Source organism: Xenopus laevis, chromosome 8L (genome assembly GCF_017654675.1).
Source record: "Xenopus laevis strain J_2021 chromosome 8L, Xenopus_laevis_v10.1, whole genome shotgun sequence".
Classification (NCBI taxonomy): Eukaryota; Metazoa; Chordata; class Amphibia; order Anura; family Pipidae; genus Xenopus; species Xenopus laevis.
The window spans coordinates 118,351,214-118,371,770 of NC_054385.1; the positions used below are offsets into that span (position 1 = coordinate 118,351,214).

Genomic DNA, 20,557 nt, shown 5'->3' on the forward strand with positions numbered 1-20,557 from the left:
TGAAGTTGATTGGAGAGTGCCACTGTCAATCTCAAATAGTGGAGGGAGCAAGAGCAGAGAGAGAAAGGAGGAGGCGGGAACTCCAGTGAGATTCAGATAATTGTGCCAGCTCAGACGTTATGAGAAGTGGAGTGTCAGTGCTGCTGCAGCCCATGTGTCTGTATGTATATTACATATTTATGATAATTAATGTGAGCTGTTTGCAATAAAATCATCAGGTTGAGATGCTATTCATAAGTCATTGGCCAAATTATTTAGCTTGGTCCATTTGATTTCTGGCTGTCTTTAACAACTTCAGCTTCTTAGGAAGGAACAGAGAAGCTGCACCTGGGGAAACTTGGGGCATCAGGTGTGGGATATTTGAGAGATCCTGGTTTATTTACTGGATGTGTAACTACAAATCTCTTCTGAATCAGTGTTGGCCTGGTCTAAGGATTCTGATCGTCTGCATCTGTGTATGCCAGTGTCTTGTGGGCTGCCTAAGAATGTGTATATGTTGTGTATCTATGTGCCTGCCAAATATGTGTGTTCATTTTCACTGCCTGTCCCAGTATTACTGCATCTCTATGTGTGCTCCTGTCTAAATAGGCCTGGGTATACTTATATCAGAATTTCTGTACCTGTGTCTTAATCTGTGTTTGCGTGTGTTTAATATCTTTATGAGTCCCTGATTAAATGTAGTTAAAATCTGGTTATTTTTAGAACCTCTAAACTTGGCTAAAGCACTAGTCTACATGAAGCAAGATTTTTATTACACTACATTTTCCAGGATTTCATTTCATTACTGTTCAGTTGCAAGATGAAACAGCACCACTTCCTTTTTATTTTACAAAGGGAGTGGTGCTGTTTCATCTTTCAACCAAAAGTTTATACCTGTGGAAAAGTGGCCACTGGGGGAAACCTGCACCACAAATCAAAAAAAAGCCAGGAAGCTGTGCTGACTTACTCTGTACGATTCATTACTGTTCAATCGCTAAAGTAATATGTTCAGTTGAAATTATTCTCAAAGGTATGGGATCCGTTATCCAGAAACCCCGTTATCCATAAAGCCCTGAAATATGGAAAAGCCAATCTCCCATAGAGATTGCATCTCCCATTATAAACAAATAATCCAAATTTTTAAAAATGATTTTCCTTTATCTGTGTAATAATAAAACAGTAGCTTGTACTTGATCCCAACTAAGATATAATTAATCCTTATTGGAAGCAAAACCAACCTATTGGCTTTATTTAATGTTTACATGATTTCGAAGATCCAAATTACGTTAAGTTCCGTTATCTAGAATACCTCAGGTCCCGAGGATTATGGATATTAGGTACCATACCTGTATTTGGTAATACATAATTTTTTTAACATATTTACATATAATTAATAATGCATTTAATTTGCACTGCATTTATTCTGGGGTGCATAATGACGCATAAAGGTGACACTTGCTTATTTATAAACAGTGGGCACATGTGCACCTGGGCAGTAACCCATAGCAATGAAGTTTTGCTTTCAGTGTTGAACCTGAAGATAGATAAAATTGCTAATCACAGATTGGTTGATATGGATTGCAGCCCAGGTGCAAACTTGCCCACTGTCCATGAATGACTCTTGTATGTACTTTTTTGTGTGTTTTGAGTATGAAACAAGCAGTGGACGGTATAGCCTTCCCAAACAAAAAATATCACCCTCTGCCTATGGCAGGGATCCCCCAACCCTTTGAACCAGTGAACAACATTCAGAAGAAAAAGGAGTTGGGGAGCAACACAAGCAAGAAAAATGTTTTTGGAGTGCCAAATAAGTGCTGTGATTGGCCATTAATAGCCCCTATGTGGATTGTCAACCTACATTGAGACTCTGTTTGGCAGTACATCTGGTTTTTATACAACCAAAACTTGCTTCCAAGTTTATAGATTTGTTGATTGTCCTAAAGCATTTTCTGTGTATTCTAACAGACACAAATTTCCCTATAGCAGTCTGTCTATATTTCCTTTTGTGTGCTTTTCATGTTAGGGTGGAATCACAGTACTCTGGTAACATACCCCTTTGGCATAACCCACAGCTCACTCATTATGCTCTATACCTGACCACAAAATACAAGCTCAGTGCAATATAAAACACCTGGAGCATGTCATAGTCCAAGGAAATGAGTTCACCTTTGAGAATCTGAAAGACACATTTAACTTACCCAATACTATGTTCTTCAGGCTCTTTCAGTTTTGGCCACACTCACATTGATACCTCACCTGAACAGGCCAAGGGATACAGTTAAAAATGTCACAGGACATCCCCATCTTACCTAAGAACTGTGGAATTACATCCTAGAAACACATAATGATATGTTAAAGGAGTTGCTCAACTTTAAATTGACTTTTATTATGATGTAGAGTGGGATATTCTGAAATGATTTGCAATTGGTTTTATTATTATTTGTGGTTTTTGAGTTATTTAGGGGCTGATTCACTAAGGGTCGAATATCGAGGGTTAATTAACCCTTGATATTTGACTAGGAATTGAAATCCTTCGACTTCGAACATCGAAGTCAAAGGATTTAGCGCAGATAGTTTGATCGAAGGATAATTCCTTTGATGGAACGATTAAAACCTTCGAACCGAAAGATTCGAAGGATTCAAATCCAACGATCGAAGGAATATCCTTCGAACAAAAAAAGTTAGCCAAGCCTATGGGGACCTTCCCCATAGGCTAACATTGACTTCGGTAGCTTTTAGATGCCAAACTAGGGGGTCGAAGTTTTTTTTAAAGAGACAGTACTTCGACTATCGAATGGTCGAATAGTCAAAGATTTTTACTCCGAATCCTTTGATTCGAAGTCACAGTCGAAGGTCGAAGTAGCCCAAAAAAACCTTCAAAATTCGAAGTTTTTTTACTTCGAATCCTTCACTCGAAGTTAGTGAATCAGCCCCTAATCTTTTTATTCAGCAACTATCCGGTTTTCTATTTCAGCACTCTGGTTGCTAGGGTCTCAGTTACTCTAGCAACCATACATTGATTTGAATGAGAGCCTGGAATATGAATAGGAAAGGACCAGAATAGAAAGATGAGTCATTTAAAGTAGCTTATTTGTAGCCTCATACAACATTTGTTGTCAGAAGAAGGCAAATAACTCAAAAACTTTAAAAAATAATCCAGTTGCTTAGAATTAGCCATTCTATAATATACTAAAAGTTAATCTAATGAAGAACCACTCCCTTAATTAGCTTTAGGGACAAAATTATACAAATGTGCTACCTACATAGAACTTAAAACCCATACAGATTTAATACGATAAGTCTAATAGTCCTGATTTCTGTTCCAAATGTTCTCATTCTCCAGTAGATTTCATGCTCCTGTCTGCCCTACCATCAAGAGGTTCTGAACAAAAGTGACAGGAGAAAATTGGGCTTAATTAGCACTTATTTTTCTGGTTACTCCCAAAACGTTGTCACTGAATCAAGTAACATAAGCCACCCTCCTCAACCCTCTCTTTATACAGTCAAAGCTCATCGCCATGAAGTGGAAGTCAAACCATCCTGTCCAAAAGAAGGGAATCAGTTCATACCAATTAATCAGTTCATACAATACCCTACAGAGAGGTTGCCCCAAAAAATTGATTAGGTGTGGTCTTCCTGGATATCAAAACACCTGCCCATACCAGCATCTCAAAACTTTGAAATCCCCCCAACCCTTAGGCCACCACTGCCCCCCAGGTAGCAAAAAACAAGAACACAAAATATATTAGTAATATGTTCATTAATTGTTTTTTCTTAGCATCTTAGTTTTCTTACAACTCTGAAAATGTGTAATGGTTGGAAGCCTTTAATCATGAATAAGATATTCTATAGTAAATGCCTTGATTTGACATATTGACCTATGTAACACTGAAATGTATAACTGACTAAGATGCTGTCATATCTGTTTAGGGTAAGAAACTATAAAAAGACGAGTATTTTTTGTAGTTCAAGCAAATATGAAAAAACAAGTATATTTCTTGCAGTGCAAGCAATATAAAAACACAAAAGTTTATTTCTTGCAGTGCAAGTAACTATGAAAAAACAAGTTTAAGCAAATGTGAAACAACAAGTGTATTTCTTGCAGTGCAAGTAAATATGAACACACACAAGTTTATTTCTTGCAGTGCACGCAAATATGAAAAACAAGTGTACAGTATTTCTTGAAGTGCAAGCAAATATAAAAAAAAACACCATTTTCTTGCAGTGTAGAAACAATGAAAACTGCCTGTGACACACACTAAACATTAAAGGGGAACTATTATGAATTTTTAGTGCCAAGTATAACCGAATGGCCCACAAGGAGTTTAATCACTAGTAATGAATCTCTGCAGGCAACTAATCTCCTACAAATGCTAACCAACAGCATGGTGAATCGATGACTGAAGCATGTGTTCCTTAGTCTTCTAAAGTCGCAAGACCAAAGCGACTCTTGGTTTGACCACCAGCCGATTTACTTTATTACAAGTGGGAAAGCATTTGGAGGAAATTAGTCACCTGCAGAAGCAGAGATTTATGGCTGGTGATTAAACTCCCCCATGGACCATTTACCTTAATAGTTTTCTGTAAAAAGAAATCATTCCTTAAACATGTTTTTAATTTTGTATTGTTGTGAAGCTCACTGAATTCATAGCTTTCTGCAATGTTCCTTCCTCACTTCTGGCAGGCTGTCAAAATCATTGTTGCACACTCTATTACTCTTCTAATAATTGGAGTGCTTGTACTAACAAACCCTGTCTCTTTTTCAGCCATGCTTTGCAGAGAATCCATGTAAAGTCAATAGTAAAGGCTGTATATCTTATTAATATTGTGTAGGGCATAGTGAAAAGAAGACCCCACTGTGCTGTAAACAATATTCCTGTGTTTACATTCTCATGCACACTCCCTTGAATGCACGGCAGCACTGTGCCTTGCACAATGATTATAACACATACAGCACTTACTGATGACTTCACGAGGAATGGATGAAAAAAAGAGACAGTATTTGTTAGCATAAGCAATCCTACTACTGGTTAAATAACTTGGAGAAACAATGATTTTGGCAGCTTGCCAGAAGTGAGGAAGGAATGCTGCTCTTGATGCAGTGATCTTCATCTGTTATCTTCACAATGGTAGAAAATTAAGTCCTTTTTACATAAACTATTTTTTATCTATTCAGAATTCATGATAGTTCCTCCTTAAATGAACAGAAAATATACAACAAAAGATAATAATTTTTCATATTTCTTTTTAACAGTTCTGAATGGGATACAATTGCTTGATAGGCTACAGACCAATGACTGTGCTTTAAATTTTTAATTAGACAGTGCTAAATACTGCCCCATTCATAAGAGCAGTCAATAAGAAATATAAAAAATTATTATCCTTGGTTGTTTTGGCATTGACAAACAACTGAAGCTCATTGTTGCATGTGTGTGCAATTGGATAAACACGATCCTCATCATGAATGAACGATATTCGTGGCCTTGGAGAAAATCCTAGAGCGGGTATATTTCCACTTCCCGTGGCAAATGCGAGGATGTGGCTGGGTTTCAGTTTTTTTATAAATGCAACCTCTTCGTCTGCAAGTTGTTTACAATCTAGGATTTCAAAATAGGTTCCATCTAAAAAAAAAAAAAAAAAACAGATATTAACAAACCCGCTATCCAACAGAGAAAGAGAGAGCAAGGATATGTAACTTTTTTTTTATAAACAAATGTTTTTATTTATTTTCACAAAGTAAGCAAACACAAATAAAATAAAATAGTAATCGAAAGTAATAGAAATTTGGAGGAGCAAAGGGAGAGAAAGTAGAGAAAAGAGTTGCCATAAACCGTATAGGTTAACATTATTAGGTATCGCACAAAGGAAATCACTTCACCAGTTTCATTTAACAATAGTTATAAGGTGCGGAAAAACCATAGCCAAACTGCAAGCCATATTGCTTAAAGGGATGCTGTCATGGGAAAAAGAATTTTTTTCCAAAATGAATCAGTTAATAGTGCTACTCCAGCAGAATTCTGCACTGAAATCCGTTTCTCAAAAGAGAAAACAGATTTTTTTATATTCATTTGAAATGCTACTTATTAGGCTAAAGTAGCATAGGGCTAATGGCATAAACCAATAGGACGCATGGCAATTAAAGGGGTCGTTCACCTTCAAACAACTAGTTGTTTTCAGAGAGATCACCAGAAATAATGACTTTTTCCAATTACTTTCTTTTTTGTATGTGTCACTGTTTTTCTGAAGTTTAAGGTGTAATTTTTCACGTTCTAAAGCAGCTCTGGGAGGGGGGGTCGCCGACCCTACAAACTGTTCTAAATTGAACAATCCGAAAACAACTGAACTGAAAAAAATGTTTGGAAGGTGAACAACCACTTTAATATTAGTATCAGTTTGTATCATAGTTGTCATAGTTAAAAAAAAAAAAACATTTGTGAAGTTCATACTTTTATGCAAGCAAAATCTACCTAGGTAACTGTTAGCTAATCATTTGTGTATTGCATACAAGGGGCATGGCCAAAACCTTTGGTACTATGTGCTTGTGTTCAGGGGGAGCCCCTGATGAATAACTTGTATGGGGCTCAATAATTTCTGATGGTGGCCCTGAGTATCGTGAGATTATAGTGATTTATTTATAAAGCATAACAATTTACCAGATCACTTTTAGTAAAAGAGAAATGAGGAGAGCACTCAGTAAGCATGAAAGTGCTGTTTTTACTTGTTTAAGTAACCACCAGTACACATATTATATTGGTGGTTGCAGGGCTGGTCCTATCAAATGTGGGGCCCAATTGGGACCATGTTGGCGGGGCCCCTAGACAAAGTGTTGCTGGCTACTGACACAGCAAGTATTTAGGAAAATAAGGGCATACAGGCACAAAATAGAAAGGAAAGAGGCAGTGCGGGGCCCCCAGAGGTGCGGGGCCCAATTGGTCCAATTGGCCTAAGGCCGGCCCTGGGTGGTTGGCATTAAACAAGTAACCACAGCATTTTCATGCTTACTGAGTGCTCTCCTCATTTCTCTTTTACGTAAAGTATTCATATCAGGAAAGTGGTGACCTGTATGAGGAAAGTTTCACTATTATCTTGAACCAAGTGGGCAGTGCATTTTTGGACACTTCAGTACTTTTGAATTTGCATGTTGCAGGGCTGCACTGCTCATTCAAATTAAACTACAGTCAGTGAAGCTGGATTTTCTAGACATGTTGCTGAATTTTCAAGTGATCTGGTTAGCCTAATTTAAAGACTTTGCCATAGTTTTCAACCAACAGGTTCTTTAAATAGTGTATATTTTGTATTCCTGTAAAAAATATTTAGCTAATGGGTATGTATATTTTTTGACAGTGGGGAAATTAACATTTTGTTGGTATTCAAATACACACATACCTGATTAATAGTAGAATTAACTTGGCTGGGTTTTGTTGGAAGTTGAAAATGTCTAAAAAAAAAAAAAAGTTATTTTATTAAGGGGCTATTTTCTGGTGGTTACGAGAAGAAATCTAATTAAATCTGCACCAAATATTAAATTTTCACATATCTATTTTTTTTTTCAAATTTTTCAAGTTTCACAAATAAAAAGTTTTGGAGCGAAAAAAACATCATCAAATCCATTCAAAGTAATAATCATCTGCAGAGAAAAATCATTACTTACACATTACTTAAGCAGAAAATATGGTGCTCATTTATAAACACTGGTTAAATTTGCAACCCACTCAGTGATAAGCCATTCTCAGCCAGCTTCAGATAGAAAAATAAATGCACGTCTGATTTGTCATCATTGGCTACTGCCCAGTTGCCAATTTGCCAAGTGTTCATAAAATGCCCTAAGCAGTTCCTGATTTTATACTGCACTAATGTTTGCTTACTAACTCCAACTTCCCTTAGCACTAGATTGTTTTAATTTCTATCAGTCTTGGACTGACCCACAATTAGACTTTTAATATGGAGTTTTAATATGGACCATTTAGTCACAGATAGGAAGAGAGGAGAAGGTGTCACCTGCCAATCAAGCTTACTGTTAGACAATATCTGTTGATCAGCCAGAAAAGAAGTGGAGTCTCACCTCTGCTCTTTAGTTTGTGCTGTTTATTGTAATGAATAGAACAATTTAAAGATAACTATACATGTGTGTGACAGATACAGTGCAGGCCAGACATGTATGCCTAAATTAATTTTGATTTGTTTTGTTGGCAGACCCTATACACGAGATCACAGTTAGCCAATAAGTGAAGTTGTTATAAGTGAATTGTAAAAGTTATATAGAGAGATTGTGTCTGTGTGTGTGAAAAAATTTTTTTGCAACGTTTAGGCTGGACAGCTCAAGTGAGGAACCGAAATGTTGAAAAAAAATGTTTTTCACTTTTTTTCAAGACCTGACTGGTGCAGTCTTTTCATTGTGGTATATACACACACACACATATATATATATATATATTTCTCTAGTCGGCCCTCCTGTCAGTGCAGACGTATGGGTTATGTCCAGGTTCACCTCTGGAGGCAGGACAGAAGAATTGGTTTCTTGGCCCCTCCCTCAGGATATATAGGCTGGCTCCACCTCTGTTCCCCAGTTCTTTGTCCTGTCTTGGAGGTGAAGGACAGAAATTCTTCTTCTAGTTTTATTTATTTATATTTTTTTACAACATTTGATATGGAGGCATGCAGTTCTGTCTCCCACCGATTCAAGCTGATCCCTCCTGGCTGGCATTTTGCAGTTAGTGGACAGCCTTATACACACATTATGGAGGCATGCAGAGCTGTCTCCCATTGTGTCAGGATTCTTCCTCCTTACTGGCAATTAACAGTAGGTGGAGTAGATCAGACTAATTATTACTCCCCAGGGCTAGGTATGCAGTGCTACCACAGAGCCCAGTGAGAATTGTCTCAGGTATACATGGGGTTAATCCCCATGGGCAGCATGGAGAGCTACTTTGAGTCTGTTCACGGTATCCAGAGCCTTTATTACTAAAGTGCTGTGTCCCTAGGTAAGCAGAATCGCTCATTCAGTGTGGCGAACTTTCCAATACAGCGCAAGGCACTATGTCTGGTAAGCGCGCTCTGTGCAACCAGAATCCACCATCTTCCTTTTAGGTGACCGCTTCTGTTTTGGCGTGAAAGACGGAACGCAACGTTACGCAAAGTCATTACATCATAGCGCAGCACCATTTCTAGTTGCGCATCACAACAGGAGCAGTCAGCACACTGAGCTCTCATGGCCAGCGTGCAAGGCGTTTACACACAGCCTTTATTACACCAAAACTGTGCAACTATACAATTGCTACCTCTACTATGGAAAGAGCAGACTCGCTTAGGAACTTAAGAGTCGACATGCAGGCTGCAAACTCTGTAAAGAAATCAACTAAGAAGCCAGCAAAATTGGTTAAATGCAGAAAATTTAGGCATACTCTGAGAAAGTCAGAATCTTTATACTGCACTGACTGTAAGCCTCTTGAGCCACCAACCCTATTTCCACAGGATATTAATCTTGACACTAACTCAGCCATACTGGAGCTACAAGGAAATGAGGAGTCCATTTCTAATGATCCAATAACTATGCAACCAGTTTCTCATGTAATACCACAACTCCCTCCTCAGGTAGGAGACTTCTTAAGAGTAGATAAAGACAGTGTTCCAACCTCCTACCATACCACAAAGAGCCACCAAACGTAAGGCTCAATACCTTCCACCTGACATGTCTGATAGTGAGGAAGGCCCCTCATCTAATGTTGATGCCATTTCCTTTCATGATTCAATGTTACCAGAATCAGAGGGGGTGACTTCTGACTCAATCAGTGATTCAGAATCAGAGCAACCTACATTTGCCAAACCAGATATTTCCAGGAAGCTCCTTAGAGAGATGATGGAGACATTAGAGATAAAAGATGAAGCCACGGCTTTCTCAAAAGTCGATAGGGTCCTAGGTGTACACCAAAATAAATCCCGGTCATTCACCATATTCAAGTCAATCACCCAAACTATTGACACTGAATGGTCACAACCAGACCGGCGATTTACCTTGAATAAAAGATTTTATGATACTTATCCAGTTCCAGAGGAACAGTGCAAAGTTTAGGATAAACCACCAAAGATTGATTAGCTATTTATAGTGTTTCTAAACAAACTACCTTGCCAACCGAAGAAGCGGCCTTTAGAGATCCTATGGACAGGAAATCAGAGTCTTCCCTAAAAAGAGCTTACACTCAAATGGCAGCTATTCTCAGACCAGCAGCAGCAGGCCTGGCCCGCACAGCTAAACAATGGGCACAAGAGAGAGCTGAAAATCCACCGGCTTCAGCTCAGGATTTAGACAGGCACATCAGTAGACTAGATACTACCCTGTCCTTCGTAGCAGATTCAGCCCTTGAAATCGTCCGCCTGGCGGCAAAGTCTTCAGCCAATTCGGTGATGGCTCGAAGGGCCCTATGGCTTCGCCAGTGGTCAGGGGACACAGCTTCTAAAAACAAGCTGCTTTGTTTGGACCAGATCTCAAACAAATTATCACTGAAGTTACGGGTGGAAAGAGCACCTTCCTTCCAACAGGAAAAAAAGGGTGTCAAGACCAATTAAGCCCTAATGCCAACAGATCTACTGGTAGACACACATGGTCTACTCCCAACCGCAATTTTTGTTCCTTTTGTTCCCCTTACTTTCTTACCAGTAACACAAGACGGGGCAAGGCCCAATAAACAACAGTGGCAGCAACAGGGTAGACACAGAAAGCCTACCACCCCTAAAGCCACTTCAGCCTGACTGCCTCCAACAATTACCCATAGTAGGAGGGCGCCTGTCCACCTTCCTATCCTGCTGGGAAACACATGTTCTGGACAGTTGGGTACTCCAGATTATCAAAGAGGGCTACAGAATACACTTCACAAGAGGGCCGACTAGAGAAAAGGGATTTATACTCCTAATAAATTCTTTTCTAGTAGGCCCACCCAGGCTGATTTTAGTATGGGTGTCAGGACTCTCTACTCTGTCTCTCTATCTCTATAATTCCTACTTGTGTCTATTGACCTTCCTTCATATCTTGCTGTCTCTTCATCACCTCACCAAGTTTTACAACAGAACTGGGGAAAAGAGGTGGAGCCAGCCTATATATCCTGAGGGAGGGGCCAAGAAACCAATTCTTCTGTTCTGCCTCCAAGGTGAACCTGGACATAACCCATACGTCTGCATTGACAGTTCGGGCCTACTTTTATTTTTTCTATGGGAAATACAAATAAATGTTTTGTGTTCACATATTGTAACATAAACATACCTGTTCAGTAGCAGAATTGCGGTGTCCTTGTTTTGTTAAATGATGTGACCCTAGAGGCTAAAAAAAATGTTAAATATATATAGCAAAAGGACCCACAGTTCATGTACAAGGCGTCCTAATGTGGACCCAAATATTAATCAATTAAAAGTTTGATTCACTGTACATAGGGATATATATATATTTACATACAGAGCTGGCAATGGGGGGACAGTTGTCCTGGGCCTTCTGGGTTTCTGGGTTTAAAGGGGTTGTTCAACTTTGAGATAACTTTTAGAATGATGTGGAGAGTAATATTCTGAGTCATTTGCAATTGGTTTTCTTTTTTTTTATTATTTGTGGTTTTTGAGTTATTTAGCTTTTTATTTAGCAGCTCTTCAGTTTGCAATTTAAGCAGTCTGGTAACTACGGTCCAAATTACCCTAGCAACCATGCAATGATTTGAACAAGAGACTGGAATATAAATAGGAGAGACCTGAGTAGAAAGATGAGTAATAAAAAGTAGCTATAACAATACATGTAGCCTTACAGAGCATTTGTTTTTTAGTAGGAGTCATCAACGCCCATTTGAAAGCTGGAAAGAGTCAGAAAACTATAAAAAATAAATAATGAAGACCAATTGAAAAGTTGCTTAGAGTTGGCCACTCTATAACATACTAAAAGTTACCTTAAAGGTGAACCACCCCTTTAAGTAAAAACTAGGCAAGATATGGATTAAAAAGGAGAATTCAACCTGTGGGGGAAAAAAACTTTTTTTCCCACAGGTTGAATTCTCCTTTAATGTTCCTGCCTCCCTCTCCCACTGCATGTTGGGCAATGTAATTTTTGTTTAACAATTTGCCTGCTACCAAGGTTAATGTAAAACTATAATACCCAATATTTTGCTTAAATTGCAAACCAAAGAGTTGCTGAATAAAAAGCTAAATAACTAAAAAATAACAAATAATAAACAATTAAATCCAATTGCAAATTGTCTCAGAATATCACGCTGAACAACCCATTTAAGACTTAAAAACCCATCACAGCAAGAGAAAAACAAAGCAAGCATAATAATATAAATGCAGTGCTATTATCTCTATAGACCTCTGTATAGCCCTTTGCACCCTTGAACCACTTCATCAGCTGACTGGATGTATGTGCATTGAATTTCAGCACCAAAATGCAAGAGTTTGTATTTTGACACCTTAAAAAAAAAAATAAATAAATAAATGCCCTACTCCCTAACCCTGACTTTATAGTGCGAAACCTGCAAGGGGTGGTGTATGTCCTCTCACCTCTGCGTTTAGCTATATTTTTTGACTAATAAAAGCTTAGATGCTTCATGTTTTGCCATGAGAGTCCTGGTATCACTGGACTTGGATTGGCTAGAGGTTAATGTTTGACCCATTCTGCAGCCAATCAAATGCCTGCATGGCAGTACCAGGGCTTGAACCAGCAGCATCAAGGGAGATCGATATTAGGGAGCGGGAAAGTGCAGGAATTCCTGTCTCTGAAGTTTTTCTGCAGCTGACACTGGGGATAATTAGCATCACCTTCCACCCAAACAGTTCTATAAGAACTGCAGTAAAGAATTGTCTTAATCAAACAAATACTTTAGACAGTCCCTCAGTGCTGAAAACTTTGCAGCATCTCTCACCTTAACAGCATTAACCCTTTGCCTTGCTGTAACCAGAAATGTTTTAAGTAGATGTACACTCTGTGGATTAAACTTTGGTTCTTAAGTATTACAGGCGATAAAAAACAAGCATTTATTCTGTTATTTGTGTTCTGGGTATTGTACATTAAATTTGTAATGATTTTATTCTCTTATTTAGTGTGTTACTTATTATAGATAAGCATAGAATTAGCATTGAATTTATCCTACATTTTCTGGGGAGTCGGGGCATAATACATGAAACTGGCATGGAATTGATGTTACCCAATGTTCAGGGGGGCATTGTAAATGAAAGTGACTGGTATCAGTACCCACTGTGCTGGGGTATCATTACTCTATCACTGTATTTAATAAGTGTCCACTGCCTTTCACTATATTCTTTGGATGAATTAGCAGGTTGGTTTCAAAGGTTGAACTTGATGGGTAAATGTATTTATTCAACCTAAATTACTGTGTTACTATGTCAGTGAGCAATAAAGCACCTAAACATATTTTCTGTCAAGGATACAGTGATTTCAGTGTTGGAATATTGAAAGGTATTCCTGAAAAATACAGTTCCGACTGAACTTTGTACTGAAGTTGGTGGGAATTGTAGAGATAGTTACAGGTTATCATACTGGTGCAAATCTTACGTTTAATATATTGCCTTGTATACAGCCAACTTTAGCCTCTCCAAACAAAAAAATCAAATTCCATCTATGCATTTCGGCACCAAAATCTCCCACCTGTGCCTGCACCCACATTAACCCAGTGGTTCAGGCTGTGGGCAAGGAAGGAATCTGGCACTAGTTTAGGTCTGATTCTTGTTCAGCAGGTTTTCTGCAGGCTGAGAATCAGCTCCCTGTGGCATCTGTCTAACTTTGGTCTCACATAGGTACCTAACCTACTAATCTGCTGTCAGAGTCTTGACACATGACTAAAGAATATGGTATATTCAAGGTGCTTCATATCAGTGAGATACTGCTGGCACAGCAATCTAGTACAACAAGGACCAAATGAACAGTTAGTTCTAGGAGCATGCACATTGATGCTACTCTCCCTACTGAATGTAACAATTTCATTTTACCTTTCAATGCTAAGGGTCAGAAAGGGGACAACAATTATTCTACGTGTCACTTTATTAACCATTACACAGAATACTGTGTAAAATAACTTTCAAGGTTAACTGTAGGTTAAACCAAAAATGCATTTGCCTCTTTCATCTGCACAGTGTGCCTGAATAGAGCATGATCATTTATTGAAGGATAAATGCTGTGGGTGATCTAAGATACTAAACTAAACTACTAATCTGCTATGAGTGAGGACACATGGCTGAGAAATAAGATATAGACAAGGTATATATAGTGAATAAAGTACCCCCTCTTGTAAAATATAAGGATATTATAAGTTACCGAGGAGTTTCATGACCATATAAAAACACGAGGCCGAAGGCCGAGTGTTTTTATACAGGTCATGGAACTCCAAGGTAACTTCTAATATCCTCATATTTTGCAACTGGGGGTACTTTATTTATTATAATACACAAGTTTCAGTGAGTCATGTGACAGAAATGACATCAGAACTCACCGTTTATAACTGATGACATCAGAACTCACCGTTTATAAGGATATAATTTACAGGATATTCATGGCTTTTGTGTATTATATACAGATATTGCTGGCACAGTGATCAGGTTCTAGGCACATGCACATTACTACCTCTCCCCCACTTGAAAATGTTTCTATTTCACATTCACTCCATTTCTCAGGGTCAGAAAGGGGACAGCAGCCTTTCAGTAGAATTAGTACTAAGTATTAAAGGGGTTTTTCACCATTGATATAACTTTTAGTATGATGTAGAGAGTGATATTCTGAGACAATTTGCAATTGGTTTTCATCTTTTATTATTTGTGGTTTTTAACTTATTTAGTTTTTATTCAGCAGATCTCCAGTTTGCAGTTTCAGCAAACTGGTTGCTAGGGTCCAAATTACCCTAGCAACCATGTACTGATTTGAATAAGAGACTGGAATATGAATAGGAGAGGACCTGAATAGAAATATGAGTAATAAAACGTAGCAATAACAATTAATGTGTAGCCTTACAGAGTATTTGCTTTTAAAAGGGGTCAGCGACGCCCATTTGAAAGCTGCAAAGAGTCAGAATAAAAAGGCAAATAACTATAAAACTATAAAAAATATATAATCAAAACCAAATTAAAAGTTGCTTAGAATTGGCCATTTTATGACATACTAAAAGTTAACTTAAAGGTGAACCACCCCTTTAACGTGTACGCTAACGGTTCACAATACCTATTGGTTAAATCTAACATGCATCTGCTATAATTACGCCTTAAATAACTAGTTGTATTTAGAGTGTAATACATTATGATTAAAGGTTGCTTTGGAATCAGCACACAAGAGAAAGAAACTTGAAATTGTACTGCAAAATGTGTGAATGCTCATTTGTGTGTGTGTGTGTGTGTATATATAAATATATATATATATATATATATACACATTTGTGGAAAATGCTGTTGGACTCTATTATTAGAATCAACATTTTTACACCCCATTGAGGGTCAAAACGTCGATTCTAATAAAGTTTGTTTTACTGCAAAAGTCCCTAGAGTGCAACAGCATTTTCACAAATTCTATATAATACTACTGTTAGCACCAGGGCACTATCTCTATTAAAGTGTGTGCAGCAGCCTTACAGACTTTAATCAGGTCAGGTTGTGGGTCTCATATACAGCAAGTTTTACTCCTTTAAAACCTTTTTTCCTCTTTTGACTGATCAAGCATTGGGTACAAAGAAGTAAAATTTAGCTGATGAATATTTAGTAGATGAAAATTAACTATTTCAATAGACCGCCACTTGATAAATATTGTAATGATTGTTTGATAAATATGACTTTAAATTCCTCAAAAATGTGTATACTTATAAATGTCTGTGTTAAAAAGGAACTTTTGTGCAAATAAACTTTTTTATAAGCTTCATATCATGGAAGTAAAAAAAAATCAAAAATTATGTACTGTTTCTGAAATATTAAAGTAACTTTTCAGTATCCCCCATTTAGCAATCTCTCTTCATGCAGGCATTTGGGACAGATTTTAATTAACAGGTCTAATACATCTTTTAATTGTTTTATTTTGCCTAGAAACTGAATTATAGTTAAATAACATAACCAACACCAGTACAAACAAAAACTAGCACAATACCACACTCCAGTATAAATCCTATAGAGAGATATAGTTATTTTGAAAGAGTGAGATCCAATTCATCTTCTAGGCAAACGGCATAAAACCAAGCAACACACACACACACACACAGACATAATTTTAATTGATTATATGTATGGTTTCTAATTTCGAGAAGATAAAGCACATATACAGTTTTAATTTTTGCAATAGTTTTCCATTAAGCTAAATGCTGAGACAAGAAACAAGGTCAATTAAAACTTGGTAGCTAGTTAAAAAGATAAAAAAGAAAAAACAAGGACTGACAAAGAAACAGAGACAGAAAATAGATGGGCAAGGTGATAGGCAAAAGCTAGCAGTGACTTTCAATCAAGTTCTCTATTGTACGTATATGCCAATGCAAAAATCACAGACTGGAGTTCTAACAATAATTAAATAAAACTGAAACTGCAATGTTTGATAAGCTCAATTAAAATAGCTTGAAAATAAATTCTCCACTGGATAGATATATAGATGATAGATAGACAGATAGATGCAGAAAACGAATAAAAAAATCACACAGACTTAAGCATTAAAGGTGTGCTTCTTCAACTTTGAGATAACTTTTAATATGATGTAGAGTGTTATTCTGAGACAATTTGTAATTTGTTTTTATTTTTTATTATTTGTGGTTTTTGAGTTATTTAACTTTTTATTCAGCAGCTCTGCAATTTGCATTTTAAGCAATTCGGTTGCTAGGGTGCAAATTCCCCTAGCAACCATGCACTAGTTTGAATAATAGACTGGAATATGAAAAGGAACGAAGCTGAATTGAAAGATCAGGAATAGAAAGTAATATATTTGTAGAATGAATAGAAAGTAATATATATATATATATATATATACATACATAAAGATTTATAAATATATATATATATATATATATATACTCCCTGTGAGTGCCTGCTTTATGGTCTACATATTCTACATATTCTTTATCATGGCACCCGGGAAAAAACCTAAACGGTGTGCACCTTGGATTTGGGAATATATATATATAGAGAGAGAGATGCAGAGAATAATCACATAAACTTAAGCTCAAGCATTAACAACCCCCTATAAAAGAATCTGCAGTGCTTTTAGAGCTAATATAAATTAAGAATTGGAATTGTACTGTTTGAGTTAAGATAAAATGCAGTTTAAATGGGGAGACAAGAATCAAAAAACAAATTTAAATTCTGCAACTGCTATTGAACAATAATTCAAATAAAAGCTGGAATATGCAAATGTAATGATGACAGTAAAATTTCCCAATTATAAAAAACAAGCTAAACAAGTCTGAAAAAAGCAAGTTGTGCAAATTTTAAGATGTACACCTTACAGCAAGATACCCATATGTTGGTATACACCACTAGAGAGATGAATAGAATCACTGTCAGACTTACCCCAGTGTTGGAGCTTGTAGAGGACAAATTCTCAACTATTTTTGAAAGGTTCAAAATGCTGTCAGCTAATAGCTTCACATTAATACCCCTAGGATCCATTCTGGAGAGCATGTGCTAGAAAATGGCAACCTCAGGGGAGTGGCAAGAAGTTGCAGGATCAGAAAAAAAATGAAACCTAATATTATTGGCCAAATAACTGTTGCTATTTGAAAGGTGAATGAATAGATAAATGGACTTCAGTGCTTGTTATTGGTTAAGAAGTATGCTTGCATCTCATTGGTTCACTAATTTGACTGACAGAAATTCACAAAATAGTTATCTGGATCTAAAAAATATCTGTTTTGTCTGTTTTATCTGTTTTGTCTAACTTAACTATTTTGTAATGTTAAACTGGTAAATCAGAGACATTATTTTTAACATCATTCATTCTGTAAAGTGCCTTTACACTTCACTGGTTCTGTTTTATGGATTTTATAACTTTCAAAGACACAGACACATGGATTTGACTTTTTAGAACTAATTCTCTATTTCTCCTGCATGGCAAAGCAAAAATCACATAGATTTCTATTCTCTGATAAAAATTAACTTCTATGACTGGAACGGCATTGTTTTCTTAGAGTTAGGATGCAGCTTAATGCAGCTAGAAACTAGCTCAATTAAAAGATTTCAAAAAGATTTCAAAAAGATTTCAAAAAGATTTCAAAAATAAACTCTCCAGATGAAAGACATATATAGAGAGAGAGAGCAAGTGAGAGAGAGAGATTATAAATGATAGATAGCTGATGATCTTGGGAAAAAAAACTGCACCATTTGATAGAGAGAAAATATAGTTAATACATAGAGAAATAGAGAGAAAATAGAGATACATAGACAGAGATAAACATATAGACAAGATATAGACAAGGAAAAAAACAAAGCAAAAAAACACAGACATAGATGTTCTACGGGTTAAAGTAGACAAGTAGAAAGTAAAAATCACAAATACTGAAGCTGTGACAAACATCAACAGAATAAGGAGCTCTAAACAAGCTTTCACAGTGGTGGCAAAAAAGGCTACCTCAGTAAAAAACATTCTGCTGTTTTTCTACAGGCCATTGCTCCTGAAGAAACTGCACCAGACAAAGAAATATACAGATATATAATGAAGTAGGGGGGAATAGATAGATAATAAATAGATAGATGATGGCAAAGCAAAAACACTAAAGATGTGACAAACATTAACAGCTTAAAAAAACTAAACAAACTTCACAACCTCGATGACTGCAAGTGCATTGTTTGAGCTAAAGGGGAAGTTCACCTTTAATTGAAATTTTAATATGTTTTAGAATGGCTTATTCTAAGGCAACAGTTGCTCTCCGTTGCTTTTTTTATGGTTTTTAAATTATTTGCCTTCTGCTGACTCTTTACAGCTTCAAACAGGGGTCACCGACCCCACCTAAAACACAAATGTCCTGTAAGGCTACAAACTTGTCATTGCTACTTTTTATTACTCATCTATTTTGGCCCTCACTTATTCATATTCCTGTCTCTAATTCAAATTAATGCATGGTTGCTAGGGTAATTTGGACCCTAGCAACCATATTGCTGAAATTGCAAACTGGAGAGTTGTTGAATAAAGCAAAAAAAACTACAAATAATAAAAAATGAAAACCAATTGCAAATTGTCTCAGAATATGACTCTCTACTTAATGTAAAACTTGATTTATAGGTGAACAACCCCTTTAAAGGACAAGTAAAGCATGTTTCACTATGAGGTTGCTATATTAGATGATAAATATGATAGATAATAGATGAGAGTGAGAGAGGATTGCTATATTAAATGATAGATAGATAGATAGATAGATAGATGAGAGAAAGAGAGAGAATTGCTATATTAAATGATAGATAGATAGAAGAGAGTGAGAGAGAAAGAGGGAGAGGATAGATAGATGCTAGATATATAGTATTGGTATATACAGGTATGGGACCTGTTATCCAGAATGCTCGGGACCTGGGGTTTTCCGGATAACGGATCTTTCCGTAATTTGGGTCTTCATGCCTTAAGTCTACTAGAAATTAATTTAAACATTAAATAAACCCAATAGGTTGGTTTTGCTTCCAATAAGGATTAATTATATCTTAGTTGGGATCAAGTATAAGCTACTGTTTTATTATTACACAGAAAAAGGAAATCATTTTTGAAAATTTGGATTATTTGGGTAAAATGGAGTCTATGGGAGACAGCCATTCCATAATTCGGAGCTTTCTGGATATCGGGTTTCCGGATAAGGGATCCTATACCTGTACTATACTATAGGGATAGGGACCCCTGAATTAAGAGATAAATAAATAGCATGTTTTTATCCTTTTTAAGTTAGCTGGCCAGTCAATTATGGATTGTATGCTTATTATTAATTGAAGTGGTTTTTAAATTATTTGCCTTCTGCTGACTCTTTACAGTTTCAAACAGGGGTCACCGACCCCACCTAAAACACAAGTGTCCTGTAAGGCTACAAACTTGTCATTGCTACTTTTATTACTCATCTATTTTGGCCCTCACTTATTCATATTCCTGTCTCTAATTCAAATTAATGCATGGTTGCTAGGGTAATTTGGACCCTAGCAACCATATTGCTGAAATTGCAAACTGGAGAGTTGTTGAATAAAGCAAAAAAACTACAAATAATAAAAAATGAAAACCAATTGCAAATTGTCTCAGAATATGACTCTCTACTTAATGTAAAACTTGATTTATAGGTGAACAACCCCTTTAAAGGACAAGTAAAGCATGTTTCACTATGAGGTTGCTATATTAGATGATAAATATGATAGATAATAGATGAGAGTGAGAGAGGATTGCTATATTAGATGATAGATAGATAGAAGAGAGTGAGAGACAGAAAGAGCGAGAGGATACATATATTAGATGCTAGATATATAGTATTGGTATATACAGGTATGGGACCTGTTATCCAGAATGCTCGGGACCTGGGGTTTTCCGGATAACGGATCTTTCCGTAATTTGGGTCTTCATGCCTTAAGTCTACTAGAAATTAATTTAAACATTAAATAAACCCAATAGGTTGGTTTTGCT

The 20,557-nt window shown here is 36.7% G+C and overlaps 2 long non-coding RNA genes across 4 annotated transcripts in view; both read right to left on the reverse strand.

Annotated features, from left to right (window-relative positions):
* Positions 1 to 5,542: 5,542 nt before the first annotated feature.
* LOC121397182 lies at positions 5,543 to 7,414 on the reverse strand. The gene is made up of 2 exons (XR_005963568.1): positions 7,366 to 7,414; positions 5,543 to 5,600 (listed from the first exon to the last, which is right to left on the reverse strand). It is a non-coding gene; the product is annotated as an uncharacterized LOC121397182 (long non-coding RNA).
* A 3,712-nt stretch (positions 7,415 to 11,126) lies between these two features.
* Positions 11,127 to 20,557, reverse strand: part of LOC121397181 — a 36,850-nt gene continuing 27,419 nt past the window's right edge. For 2 of the 3 annotated variants that reach the window (XR_005963567.1, XR_005963566.1), the window contains exons 4-5: positions 17,485 to 17,613; positions 11,127 to 11,290 (exon numbers count right to left, since the gene is read on the reverse strand). This is a non-coding gene — a long non-coding RNA (uncharacterized LOC121397181). The remainder of the gene's footprint in view (positions 11,291 to 17,484; positions 17,614 to 20,557) is intronic. The other variant, XR_005963565.1, reaches the window with a different exon arrangement.